This window comes from Dioscorea cayenensis, chromosome 9 (assembly GCF_009730915.1).
Source record: "Dioscorea cayenensis subsp. rotundata cultivar TDr96_F1 chromosome 9, TDr96_F1_v2_PseudoChromosome.rev07_lg8_w22 25.fasta, whole genome shotgun sequence".
Lineage (NCBI taxonomy): Eukaryota > Viridiplantae > Streptophyta > Magnoliopsida > Dioscoreales > Dioscoreaceae > Dioscorea > Dioscorea cayenensis.
In genome coordinates, this window is record NC_052479.1 from 15,158,563 (window position 1) to 15,173,260 (window position 14,698).

Here is a 14,698-nt window from a genome sequence, read left to right on the forward strand (position 1 = left end):
GTTATTGTTGAAAACCCGGTGTGTCTATCGCCTTGTGTTTCCCTTGGTTGGTCTATGAGAAATTAGGGTGGTTCCTCCACCCTTGGTTGTAGGTGTTGCTATAACGATTACCTTGTACCCTTCCCGAATTGCCGACAAAGTCTACATGTTTAGTCGGTGCTGAAGTAGCAGCTGAAATAGGACAATCAGATGGCATATGTCAACCCCCGCAACCAACACAACTCGTTATCACGGGCACCCACGGTGAAGTAAATGTATCCAATTTCTTTCTCAATGCCTCTACTTGGGGTGCTAAGGATGTAACCGCAACAATTTCATGGAGTTCGGCCACTTTCCTTTTTTCCCTTACATTCCATTGGTAGTTATTCATGGCCATTTCCCCTACTAACTGTCAGGCTTCTTTAGGGGTCTTGTTCCCCATTGTACCTCCAGCGGTGGCATCTAGAAGTTGTCTTGTACTTGGATTCAACCTGTTTTTAAAAAGTCTGAATGATCATCCATTTGGGGAAACCATGCTGTGGAAACTTCCGTAAGAGGTCATTGAATCACTCCCATGTCTCAAACAAGGATTCAAGCTCCATCTGAACAAACGATGATATTTCATTATGAAGCTTTGCCGATTTCCAAGAGGTAAGTACCTTGCAAGAAAAGCTTCGACAATTTCATTCCATGTCGTGATGGATGCTCGTGGTAAAGAATGTTGCCACTGCTTTGCTCTTCCTTTTAGAGAGAATGGGAAAGCCCTCAATCTTATAGCATCATCTGTAACAAGGCTAATCTTCAATATGTCACAAACTTCCAAGAAGTTTTCAAATGGTTATTTGGATCTTCATCGGCCAAACAATTAAACTGAGCCGACTGTTGTATCATTTGGATGAATGCTGGCTTTATCTCAAAGTTCGATGTTGTAATTAGGAGCTGCATAATGCTAGATTGTGTCCCCAATACTGACAGTCTGGTGTAATCAGAAAGTGTTCTCTATTATTCATTTTGTTCTATGATGTTGTTAGACCCTTGAACTTCCACTTCAGCTAGATTCGATGGTTCTTGCATAGGTTCATTACCTTTTCTTCTGAGTGTACATTCAAGTTCAGGATCACCTTCAATTAATATCGAATGGTTCCCTCGAATCATAACTTGGAGCTGCACCAAAATAAAGAAAATAAATCAGAATGATGATGGAATAAGAAGATGTGAAGTAGAATGAATAATGAATGACTAAGATAGCAAAATGAAAAGTATCTCTAAATGCCTACTCCCCAACAACAGCGCCAAAAACATGAGGATGCCCCTTGCGTGTAACCTCAAGTGCACAGGTTTGTCGAAGTAATAAATCCCAAGTGAGTGGGGTATCTTATCCACAGGGAGTAGGGAAAAAAAATACTAAAATTGCTACTTAACCAAGCGAAGATGAATAATTATTGTGTTGATAAAGTGTAATATAAATAGAAAGAAAAGAAACAAGGACGAGAGGCCCAAGTAAGTGAGAGAAAAGATAATCGATAGAAGTGGGGTACTCGGATAATGCTCACGCTAGGACAAATGTTTCAAGTACAAGATCTACTATTATGCTTCCTAACTAATGCTTAATGAGTCGTGGAAATCCTAAAGCACACGATCCCAAACCTAAGGTCAACTGTGACTAACTCTATACTATGTCCTGGCGGAGAAATTGCTCAGTCTCAAAACCTCACACTGTACAAAGTTGCGTGGAGTTATAGGGATTCCAAGTGATAAACCCTATTCCTATGTGTATATCTAACCCTTTGGTCCAGACGAAAGACCCCTAGTCACTTCAACTCTTCACTCTGTTGCTCACACAACTAAGCCCAGCAAAACTCTAGGAAATGGAGGTAGGATAAATCACACCAGTGGAGAAAGGGGATGCTTCACTACCTCTAGAATCACCCTCTTAATCCTCTCTAATCTAGCTTTGTCTAACCCTCATGGCATGTCACCCATCCATAAAGGTTACTAAGATGAACTCTCAACCCTAGTTCACTCTAACGGAGAAATTATTCAACAAGCATTCAAGATTGAAACTCTATTAAAAACATTAATTAAGGAAGGCATAATAAAAGGTGAAAGAAACATTAACATCCTAGGGTTTACAAAATCTAAGAACCCACTAGTCGGTTAGCTCTCCATGGAGCAAGATAAAATCAATAATGAAATCGAAAGTAAAAACAAGTAATCCATAGGAAAACCCCCTTGGTAGTCTTGTCGATGGTCTTATGGAGTAGCCTCGTCTTCTCCAAAGGTCCCCTTGTCCGTCCAAGGGCACACCTCGCCGGATCAGTGCTAACGAAAGCTCCCCCAATAACCTTCTTCCAAGAGAAACACAGTGCCGAATCTGTATAACCACTCCAAAGACTTGCCAAAGTCTCTCAAAACTCTAGCCGACGACCTCTCAAAAGATGGAGAAAAGTGTGAGAGAAGGGTGAAAGATTCCTCAAAAATCGGGCTGAATCGCGGCTTAAATAGGGCTAGAATCGGGCATCCGCACGCCCATGTGGATTTTCCACACGGGCTTATGGAATTTCCACACGAGCTTTGGGAATTTCCACACTCCCGTGTGGATTCTCTGGAAACTTGATTTTTGGCCGGCTGTGAGCAGTAACTGCTAAAGTGTTTTGCTACAGTGATTTTCTAAAGTGATTTGCTACAGTGCCTTCTACAATACTCCGGCAAAACACTCGTAATCCCACACTTTCTATTGAAGCAACATAAACGGGCACATGTTTATGCCATAGATCGCAACTCTTCTTCAATCAAAGGCCTCATTGGTGAAGATCTTCCTATCAATGCACAAGTCGGGATACGCAAATGTGACTGCCTTTGTGCCCCTCTAACTCATTGTAATGGCTTAAATACATGGAGGTTGGCACACATTCACGTATCTTAGAGCCCCACTTGTGTCTTCGCGTTTGTTTCTTCCAAGATTCCACCAAATAGTGCGTTCACGATCTACTTTTGTGTTCTTTTCTTAATACTTAGCTTCACAAATACACATGTATTAGCTCTTAAACTTGATAAAAGTAATGCTCATCATACGGAAAGAACATCTCGCATTTTTAACACACAAGCACTTATCAAATACTAGCAAAACCATATTTACTAGCGTTGTATTTTACATCAACTGCTACTATTGCTAATACAATTTCATTCACGCTTGATGTCACTAAAACCATAGCATGGTATTTATAAATAGGAATTTTGGCTGATAATAACATGGCACCACACTGGCTAAAACAAACAAGATATATATATGGCTCCGGCCCTCCCCCTTCCGCCCACCTTTTCATCGTTTTTTAATATATTTTTTAATATATTTTTAAATTTTTATTTTTATATATTTTTATATTTTTATATTTTCATTATCTTTAATATTTTTTTTTATAAATACAACAAATTAATAAAGACATTAAGATATAATCCTACTCTTACAATTACTAAATACAACAAAATTTAGCTTCCAAGAGACAATTTAGCATCTAATATGGAGCTGAAAAAGAGGCCTATTTCACTCATCCTTGCAAAGTCACAAAGAATAACAAATTAATTTATTTACTTAAAAAAAGTAGAAAAGAGTTTGCTCGGTTAATTGTTAAAACGTAGAAACGTTGGAAAATGATGTTATATGTGATAATAAATTTTTTTTATTTCAGTCCAAAGATGCAACAACATCTAAATCTTATAAATGGGATTTACTGTTAATACAACTTTATATGTTTCCTTCCAAATCCTAATGATTGATGGTTGATATCTCACATTTTCGTTTTATATAGACCACATAAATAAAATCTCACTAAAACTAAAAGAACCAAATCAAATCCTGCTCAAATTAAAACTATAGATAAAACACTCAAAATAAGATACATATATATATATATATATATCAATTGACTTTGAATAAGATTCAACTTAATATAAATTTCTTAATATAAATTTGGCAGAACCACTTCTTCAGGGAAAGGACAAATACTTGTATAGATGAAATCCCTTACAACTGTAACCGCACCTACCGAGATCCAAACAGATGATGATATTAAAATACCAAACAATAAAAAGACATTGGTAATAAAGCAAGTTGCACAATAACAATGGAGAACGTAAATAAAAAGAAACCCATGGCGCATCAAAGAATACATGAAATAATAAGATAATGAGAGTACAAGAGTCATACCAACTAATAGTATAATTTGTTATCTGACTCTCTCAAACACTTTTCATGGAAAAACACAAGCCACCTCCTGCAATATATAGAATAATAAAAATCCTAAATCTCCCCAAACTCCTATTCCCTATAAAAGCTGATTCAATAAGAAATTTGTTTGCCATTCAGGCCAACTTCAAGATTATCCCTTGGATTAAACATCTGTGTAGAAGTGAAAATCTCTTTATCCATGATCACATCTAGCAATCATTTAAATTATTCACATTAATTTCACATAGATATAGCGCAAGTGATAGAGAAGGAAAACACAGATAATAGAGGAAGTTGTCTTTAATTGGGCCAAAATCCAACACATTGAAAAGTTCACATTGAATGACATTTATATAAATATAAAACCAACACAACCGCAGAATCAAAATCAATCCAAAACTCAAAATTTTTCTAAACCACGCACCAAAGTCAAAGACACAGAGAGCAACAGAGACAGAGAAAGAGAGAGAAAGAAAGAGTGAGGTAGATGAAGGAGTGCGACTTACGAAGATTGACGAAGAAGTGAGGCGGCAGACCCGAGAAGGGTGAGCAGCGGAGGACCGGTGATAGACGAACGGTGGCGGACCAAAGAAGCCAAAAGAAAGGCAGTGGCGGAACAGAGAAGCAACGAGGGTTGCAGCAGACTGAAGAAGGATGAATAGTGTGGCCCGAAGAAGAACCAGAGAAGATGGTGGTTGGTGAGATTGGGACCGAAAAGGAGGTTAGGGATAGAAAAGGAGGTTAGGGATAGAAGCCAAAGATGTTTTCTTTCTCAAGTTAAAAAATATTAACTGTTTAATAGAATTTTATAAATTCACCCTTAAAATCTAAAAGTTTCTATAGTATCTTTCAAATACTATAAAGAAAAGATTTTTTTAATTTAAAAAATATTATACAACCCAAAAGAAGAAAATTTTCTTACATTGTATTGTATTATTGTGTTTTTTTGTTCTATTTTTTTAAAAATATTTTTCATAATTTTTTTAAAGAATAAAACCAAATACAAATTTTAAATTTTTAAGTTTCTATGATTAATTTATATTATTTAAGACAAATGTTTTAATTGTAGATTAAATCTAAATTATTCAAAACCCTCATCACCATTATTATTATCATTATTATTATTTTAATCAGCCAATGGAAATGCAATATTTCAACCAAATCACCTATCTCTTAATGCCACCTCATTAATTTTAAACCCTCATCATTATAATTATAATATTTTAATTATAATCAATTAACATATACAGTTTTTTAAATTTAATAAAATAAATCAATACTAAATCATTTTTTTTAATAAACGCTAAATCATTTCAACTGCCTTTTTGAAATTAAAAATTAAAAATTAAAAATCTTTTGTATTTCACTGTAATTCTTCATCATCTCTATTTTATGTCCAGACTACTTTTTTTTACAAAATAAAATTCTATTTTATTTAATAGTCTATTTGAAAAATAGTGAACATTTTTTTAAGATTAATTTAATGGTTTTATTATAAAATCTTTAGAAATTTAGTAAAAGTTTTTTTTTTCTGATTTATTGTATTATATATTTTTAATTGTAGTCTTTAAATATATTAATTTCTAAATAATAAATAATTATAATAAATAAAATAGTTAAATTTAACTAAGTAAATTTAATATTTTATTTTAGATATTCTATAAATATCTATTTGATATTCAATCTTCAAACTTAATTAGTTTCATAAGCTATTTTTTCAAAAAATAAAAATGAAAAAACAAACCAAACCAAACCAAACCAAAACAATCATAAAATTAGCTACATTGGAATTATAAATTTTTAAATTGCAAGCATAGTGATGCTTAATTTGTTTTTTAATCTATTTGTAAAATATTTTTATTCAACTTTTATATTCCATCATTATTTTATTACTTTCAAATATTAAGTTACAAATGTATAAAAATAAATTTTGCAATCTGAAGGTCATCTAAAAATTACTATTTTTTAAACAATTATCGATATCAATTGAAAAATGTTATAAACAAAATATCACAAAACCATCCAATTATTATTTTGAATTATAAAATATTACAAAAAAAATAAAATTTTAAAACATCCCTTCATTTTTGCCTTGAAAAATTATATGAAAAATTATTATAAAAATTTATATGAAAAACTACACAATGCAACCGAACTTAATTTGTACTTGTAAACATATGTATATTTTATATTTTTAAAATATGAATTATTATAATCTTAAATTCAAATTAATATATATTTTTTTTTAAATGAAGCGAGCACCGCCTTAATAATGATGCTGCTTCCGCCACTGTTTGTGACTAGTATGACAATTGATCTCACAATTTTATAGTATGTGCAACAAAAGAAGTGGTGGTCTCAAATGCTTAAAGGTTTTGCAATGATGTTGATTGTCATTGCAAAAACTTATAGTTTTTGGTAGCTAAAAATACATTTTGCAAGGGTTGTTTGGAGTCGTCGTGAATAGTTAGTTGCAAAAGGTCAATTTTCTTGTATTGTCTAAAGTTCTTTCTAAAATTAGTGTGTATATGTCTTGTACAGTATCTATGTTGACTGTTGGGAAACAACTCCTCTGTTGCTAGAATTAACCCCTAAGTAATCAAATTAATTAACACACAACTACCATATACAATGATCAGGGAAAAGGAAAAAAAAACACAATGAACAAACCAAAAAGTCATAAATTTATAGTTTTGATTCATTACAGAATTAATGTATCTAAAAATTAATGCAGGACATTAATAAATTGCACCATAAGAGAATTAAAGCATGTGGGGTTCAATTCAAGACATTAGAGAATGGCATCATTAGATAATTAAGCCATTAGAGAATTAATTACATCCAGGACATTAAAGACTTGCATCGTTAGGGAATTAATCCAAATTCATCTTGACTTAATTAATGCAGGACATTAGATAATTATAGTTCAAAGATAGTTGATGTAGGACATTAAGGCATGAAGCATGAGAAAATTAGGGCTTGCCAGAAACTAATTCAGACTAATGGAGAACTACATTATGATAGTTGATTAATAGAATAGGACACTGCACAAATTATCCCAACAGAACAATGATAAAATGATTGCATGATTACATCCAACAAAAATTATAATTAGAGATAATTTAAGGCATGAAAGGATTATAGAAAAACATTAAAAAAAACAAAAGAAAGAAAACATTATCCGAAAGTGTACCTTTTGCTTATCACTCACTTATAAATTCCCAATGAAAGCTTTTTTGTGGTCTTCAAGTCTTTTGCAAAGAGCTACAAGAACCACTGCCAATTTTCCTTGGTTTCCTTATTAACTATGGCCCATGCAACTGGGTATATGCAATCATTTCCATCATTGGCAATTGCTGGCAAGAGTGCCCTCCATATAAACCCTTCAAAAAACAGCCACTTAGTGGAAGGATATGTATACAACTTACCAAAAAAAAGCATTCGTAATGGAGCTAGGCAAAGATACATGCACTGAAACACACCTTGGTCACATCAGAAGATTATGGTGGAGCCTTGGTGAGTCCTAATGATTTCCAATCTATAATCATAAAAGATTTTCATTTGTGTATTTTCATCACCATCTAGAAGCCTACATTTCAAGTACAAGGCAAAGGAAAAAAAACTAAAACAATATAAGAAACAATAGAAATATGAAATTATTCATAGCATGAGACAATTTAATTCTGTAGCCCTTGCTATCATTTCTAAGTTAACATATCCATTATTATGAACTTTTTCACATTCATTTCCAACTTACAAGTTTTAATCTAAATTGTGCTCCTATCTTTCACCATAGGTGAGTGATTAGGATCTGCAAGTGCACGGGTCATCAAGTAATAACTCTTGTGCAAGCACAAGAGGGTTGTATTCCCTGGGGTCCCATGAGCTGCTATTACTTTCCCCTAAATAGCACTGTTTAGTCTAACAAAGGTTGTCTTAAAACAAAATAAGAAAACTAACAAGAGAGATAACTATAGACAAGTTGGACTAAGACACACCACATATACATTAAGGAAGCAAATAACAATGAAAGAGCAAAGCCCAAAGGTGAGGATCCCCTCGGGACTACTGAAGCTAGAAGGATGTTAGAATTACAAAGGCAATATTGGTTTTGGGCCAAAAAACATCCTGTAGTAGGTTACTCCGATGGTCACAGCAATAACCCCTAATCCCAAACAAGTATTGGCTCAGAATCTCTTTTGACAAATCCTCCGATGATTACATTACAACTAGGGAAATCTCTAATTAGAACTGATACTCAATACCTAGGTCCAACCCTAATGGTTGGAGGGGTATGAAATACCCGATGGTCACAGCGTATTCATATATGAATCCCCATCAAGCTAAGAGAGTAAAATATAAGGGGGATGGTCACGCAACCAAGTACAGACTAGAAGTTGGATCACAGAGTTCTCAAGAATAACAACCCATCAATGAACACAAAGCTTGAACCACAAATCAAATCAAATACACTAGAAGTAAATCACAACATTGATAAGTGCTTGTGTATAAGTAATACAAAGTATTCATTTCTTACATTGAGCATTACTTTTCTCAGATTTTATCGCTTATTCTTGTGTGATAAGTGCTTGTGTGGCAAGAATACGAAGTATTATTTCCTTACAACGAGCATTACTTTTATTAGGTTTAAGCGCTAATACATGTGTATTTGTGTTCTTTTGCGCATGTGGGGTTGTGAAGCTAAGTATTAAGAAAAGAAGCCAAAAATAGATCGTGAACGAACTATTTGGTGAATGTGTGCCAACCTCCACGTATTCAAGTTATTACAATAAGTCGGAGGAGCACGAAAGCAGTTACATTTGTGTATCACAACTTGTGCATTGATAGCAAGATCTTCACCAATGAGGCCTTTGATTCAAGAAGAGTTGCGATCTATGGCATAAATGTGTACCCATTTATGTTGCCTCGATGAAAAGTGTTGAATTGGGAGTGTTTTGGCGGAGTAGTGTAGCAGGGCACTGTAGCAAATCATTGTAGCAATACAATGTAGGAGTTACTATTCACAATCGGTCGAAAATCAGGTTTCCAGAGAATCCACACGGGCGTGTGAAAATTCCCCACGCCCGTGTGGAAATTTCACCTGCTCGTGTGAAAAATCAATAGGGGCGTGTGGATGCCCGATTCCAGCCCTATTTAATCCGGGGTTCAACCCGATTTTGGAAGTAATCTTTCACCCTTCTCTCCAACTTTTCTTCATATTTTGGGAGGCCGTCGGCTAGGGTTTAGAGAGGCTTTTGGAAAGTCTTTGGAGTGGTCCTACACATTTGACATTGCACTTCTCCTGGAAGAAGGTTATTGGGGGAGTTTTCGTCAGCACCGATCTAGCGAGGTGTGGCCTAGGACGGACAAGGGGATCTTTGGAGAAGAGGTTACTCCATAAGACCATCGACATGAATATCGAGGGGTTTTCTTATGGATTACTTGTTTTTACTTTTGATCGCATTATTGATTCCATCTTGCTCTATGGAGAGCTAAACCCCCTAGTGGGTACTTGGATTCTGTAAACCCTAGGATGTTTTTGTTTCATTGACCTTTTATTATGCTTTCCTTAATTGATGTCTCTAATTGAGTTCTAATCTTGAATGATTGTTGAATGATTTCTTCCATAGAGTGACACTAGGGTTGAGAGACCATCATGGTAACCTTTGTAGATGAGTGACACACCATAATGGTTTGACACAGCAAGCTTGGAGAGGATCGAGAGAGTGAGTCGAGAGGCAGCGGAGCGTCCCCTTTCCCTTCCGATGTGATTTAAACTACCTCCACATTCTAGGAGTTCTTTGCAGTCATAGTAGAGTGAAGGGATAAGAGATGAACTCCACTAGGGCTTAGTTGCACAAGCAACAGAGTGAAGCATTGAAGTGACTTTAGCACCTGGGGCTTAATTGTGACTAGGGATCTTTCGCCTGACCAAAGGGTTAGATCTACACATAGGAATAGGGTTTATCACCTTGAATTCCTAAAGGTTCTTGCAACTTTACACAGTGTGAGGTGTTGAGACTGTTTGATTTCTCTGCTGGGGCATAGTGTAGAATTAGTCACGATTGACCTTAGGTTTGGTACGTGTATTCAAGGATGTACACGACTCATTAAACATCAATTAGGAGATATAATAGTTGGTCTTGCACTTGAAACATTAGTCCTAGGGGGAGCATTGTCCTAGTACCCCACATCCATAGATTGTCTTTCTTCTCACTTATTTGTGCCTCTCATTCTTGTTTGTTTTATTTTTGTTTACATTACATTTCATCAACATAATCATTATTTATCTTCACTTGGTTAAGTAGCAATCTTAGTATTTTTATTCCCTATTCCCTATGGATACGATACTCCACTCACTTGGGATTTATTACTTCGACAAACCCGTGCACTTGCGAGTCACTGGGCATCCGGTGAACCTTGAGAGGAACTTGCTTGTATGGATGCTTTGACTTACATTTATGGTATTTCACAGTAAATCAACTTTTGGAAATTCACACGGGTGTGTGGATACCTAATTCTAGCGACTATAAAAGCCGCGATTTTAGATGTTTTAAGGGATCTTTTTCTCTTCTTTTCACCAACTTTGGAGGCTCTCGAAGCTAAGGTTTGGAAAAGATTTGGCTAGGTCTTTGGAGTGGTTCTATAGCTTTCAACACCGCGTTCCTTCGGAAGATAGTTATTTGGGGAGCTTTCGTCAGCATCAACTTGGCGAGGTGTACCCTAGGCTTGATGAGGGAAGCCTTGGAGAAGATGAGGTAACTCTACAAGACCATCAATATGGACTAAGAGAGATTTTTACTTATGGATTGGATGCTTTTACATTCAATTTTATTATTGATTGTATATTGCTTTATGGAGAACTATACCCCTACTGGGTACTTGGACTTGTAAACCCTAGGATGATTTTGTTTCAATGATCTTTCAATATGTTCTTTGAATTGATGTTTTTAATTGAGTTCGAACCATGAATGCTTATTGAATTGATTTTCCCTTAGAGTGACACTAGGGTTGAGAATCTAGGTAATCCTAGTGGATGAGTAACACACCATGTTGTTTAGACAAAGCTAGCTTGGAAAGGGTCGAGAAGGTGAGTCAAGAGGTGGTGGAACGTCCCCTTCCCTTCCGATGTGATTTATTCTTTCTCTACATTCCAAGAGTTCTTTATGGTCACAACAGAGTGATGTTCTAAGAGACAAACTCCACTAGGGCTTAGTTGTGCGAGCAAAAGAGTTAAGTTTTGAAGTAATCCTCAGTGTTGGGGCTTAATTTTAACTAGGGGTCTTTCGCCTGGACCAAAGTGTTAGATCTATATTAGGGAATAGGGTTTATCACTTGGAATACTGACACACCCCCTTGAGTGTAACCCGCAAGTGCATGGGTTTATCGAAGTAATAATACCCCGGTGAGTGGGTAGTTGAATCCAAATGGAATAATGATCAGAAACACAAAGATTGATATTTAACTAAAGTGTAGATGAATCTATAGTGGTGTGAACAAAACCAATATATAAAGAACTAAGGAAAATAAGAAAGAGAGGCGCAATAATGTGAGAGGAAAGGCAATCAATAGAAAGTGGGCCAACTATTATGTCTCCTAACTGATTCTTAATGAGTCAAGGAAATTATAAAATACACTTTCCCAAATCTAATGTCAACCGTGACTAATTCTACACTATGCCCAGGTGGAGAAATCAATTAGTCTCAACACCTCACACTGTGTACAGTTGCAAGAAGCTCTAGGAATTCCAAGTGATAAACCCTATTCCCTAATATAGGCCTAACCCTTTGGTCCAGCGAAAGACCCCTAGTCACAATTAATCCCAAGCTCTAAGGATTACTCCAAAGCTTTACTCTGTAGCTCATGCAACTAAGCCCCAGTGGAGTTCCTTTCTTGGTACTTCACTCTATTGTGACTGCAAAGAACTCTTGGAACATGGAGGTAGGATTAATCATAAAAAGGAAAAAGGGGATGCTCCGCTATCTCTTAACTCATCGTCTCGACCCTCTCTAATCTTGCTTTGTCTAATCTTCATGGTGTGTCACTCACTCGCAAGGACTACCAATGTAGACTCTTTACCCTAGTGTCACTCTAAGGGAAAAATCATTCAACAAATACTCAAGATTGGAACCCAATTAAAGACATCAATTAAGAAAATTATAATAAAAGATCAATGAAACAATAACATCCTAGGGTTTACAAGTCCAAGTACCTACTAGGGATTTACCTCTCCATGGACGAAGATACAATCAATAATTAAATCAAATGTAAAAATATGCAATCCATAAATAAAACCCCCTCGGTGTTTGTGTCAATGGTCTTGTGTAGTAGCCTCGTCCTCTTCAAATGTTCCCACGTCAAGCCTAGGGCACACCTCACCGGATCGGTGCCGATGAAAGCTCCCCTGATAACTCTCTTCCGAAGGAACACGGTGTCGATAGTTGTAGAACCATTCCATAAACCTTGTCAAAACCACTCTAAACCCTAGCTGTAGGCCTCTCCAAAGTTGAGGAAAAGATGGAGAAAAGATGGAAAAAAAGATACCTAAATGGGTACAAGTCGCACCTTTATAAAGGGTTAGAATTGGGAATCCACAAGCCCGTGTGAATCTGCAGGAATGTGGTTTTCTACGGCCTATGAACAGTAACTACTACAATAAATTGCTATGGTGGTTTGTTGTAGTACCTGCTACAGTACTTCGCCAAAAAGAAGCCCGAATCCACATTTTTCATTGAGGCAATATAAACGGGCACACATCTATGCTGTAGATCACGTCGCTTCTTCAATAAGGGATAACATTGATGAAGATCTTGCTAGCACTGCACAAGTCAGAATATGCAAATGTAACTACCTTTGTGGCCCTCCAAACCATGTAATTGCTTTAGAGCATGGAGGTTGGCACACATTCACATATTTTCGAGCACAACTTGTGTCTTCACATTTGTTCACTCCAAGATTCTATCAACAAAGTGCAATCACAATCTACTTTGTTTACCTTACTCTACATTTGGCTCTACAGCCCTACATGCAGAAAAGAACACAAAAACACATGTATTAGCAATAAAATCTGAGAAAAGAAATGCTCATCATAAGAAAAGAATACTTCATATTACTAATACACAAGCACTTATCCCGAATCTTCATGCAACTCCACACAGTGCGAGACATCGAGAGTATCCCTTTCTACCTGGGTATAGTGTGAGGGTTAGTCACTGTTGACCTTAGGTTTGGGACCAAATCACATAATGATTGGTCCTGCAGTTGAAACAATAGTCCTAGGGTGAGCAATATCCTGGTGACCCATTTTCTATCGATTGCATCTCCTGTTATTCTATTGTGTCTTTTTCTTCTTTATTTCATTTCTATTTGTATTTATATTATTCACACCACTCTTAAATCATTTTCACTATAGCTAAATAGCACGACTTGTGTTTTTGAGCACTATTCCCTGTAGATATGACTACCCACTCACTAGGGTACTTTATTACTTTGACAACATGTGTACTTTGCTATTTTAGATATTCATCTCTTGTCCTATTTCACACTTTCTTATTCTTCCATTGTTCTAATTTGCTTTTCTTCTTTGGTTGTAGCTCTAGGTTATGACATGAGGAAATCCTTCAACATTGTTGAAGGTGATCCAAACATTGGAAGGAGAATTCATAGAAAGGGAAAAGAACCTATACAAGAACAGTCATACCAAGTTGAGATATAATGTAAAAGGTTTGATAATATGGCAGAACAGAATGAGTAGCAGAGGACACTCTCAGATTATACAAGACACACATTTCTTGATACACAATACAGCATTGTGCGGCCACCGATTACGGATAAGAGTTTTGAGGTCAAGCTAGGCTTTATCCAAATGTTACAGCAGTGAACACAGTTTAATTGTTTAGCCGATGAGGATCCAAAAAATTACATTGAGAACTTCTTGGAAGTGTGTGACATGCTCAAAATTAATGGTGTCATAGATGATGCTATCAAGTTGAGGGCTTTCTCATTTTCCTTGAAAGGAAGAGCGAAGCAATGGCTACATTCATTACCTAGAGCATCGATCACTACATGGGAGGAGATGGTAGAAGCTTTTCTTGCCCAATATTTTCCTCCCATAAAATCTACAAAGCTTAGGAATGAGATATCTTCTTTTTGTGCAGATGGAATTAGAGTCTTTTTGAGACATAAGATAGGTTTTTAGGAGCTCTTGTGGAAATGTCCTCAACATGCGTTCCCCTAGTGGATGATTATTCAAAATTTCTATAGTGGTTTGAACCCAAGCACAAGGTAGTTACTTGATGTCTGCAGCGAGGATGTACCTTAGGGTGCAAGACCCACGATGAAGCCCGATATCTCATCAAAAGAAATCGCTATGAGCAGGTTTTTCGAGTGGAACACAGGAGAAAAGAAAAGAAGGTAGTCAGACTTTATGAGATTAATGTAGTCACATTGTTGGCAACCCATGTTGAGTCATTGAGCAAGAAGTTAGACACT

General features: G+C 36.0%; 1 non-coding gene across 1 annotated transcript; it reads left to right on the forward strand.

The window, feature by feature from the left end:
* The first annotated feature begins 507 nt into the window (after nucleotides 1-507).
* Nucleotides 508-614, forward strand: LOC120269708. The gene has a single exon (XR_005539348.1). It is a non-coding gene; the product is annotated as a small nucleolar RNA R71 (small nucleolar RNA).
* The last annotated feature ends 14,084 nt before the right edge of the window (nucleotides 615-14,698 follow it).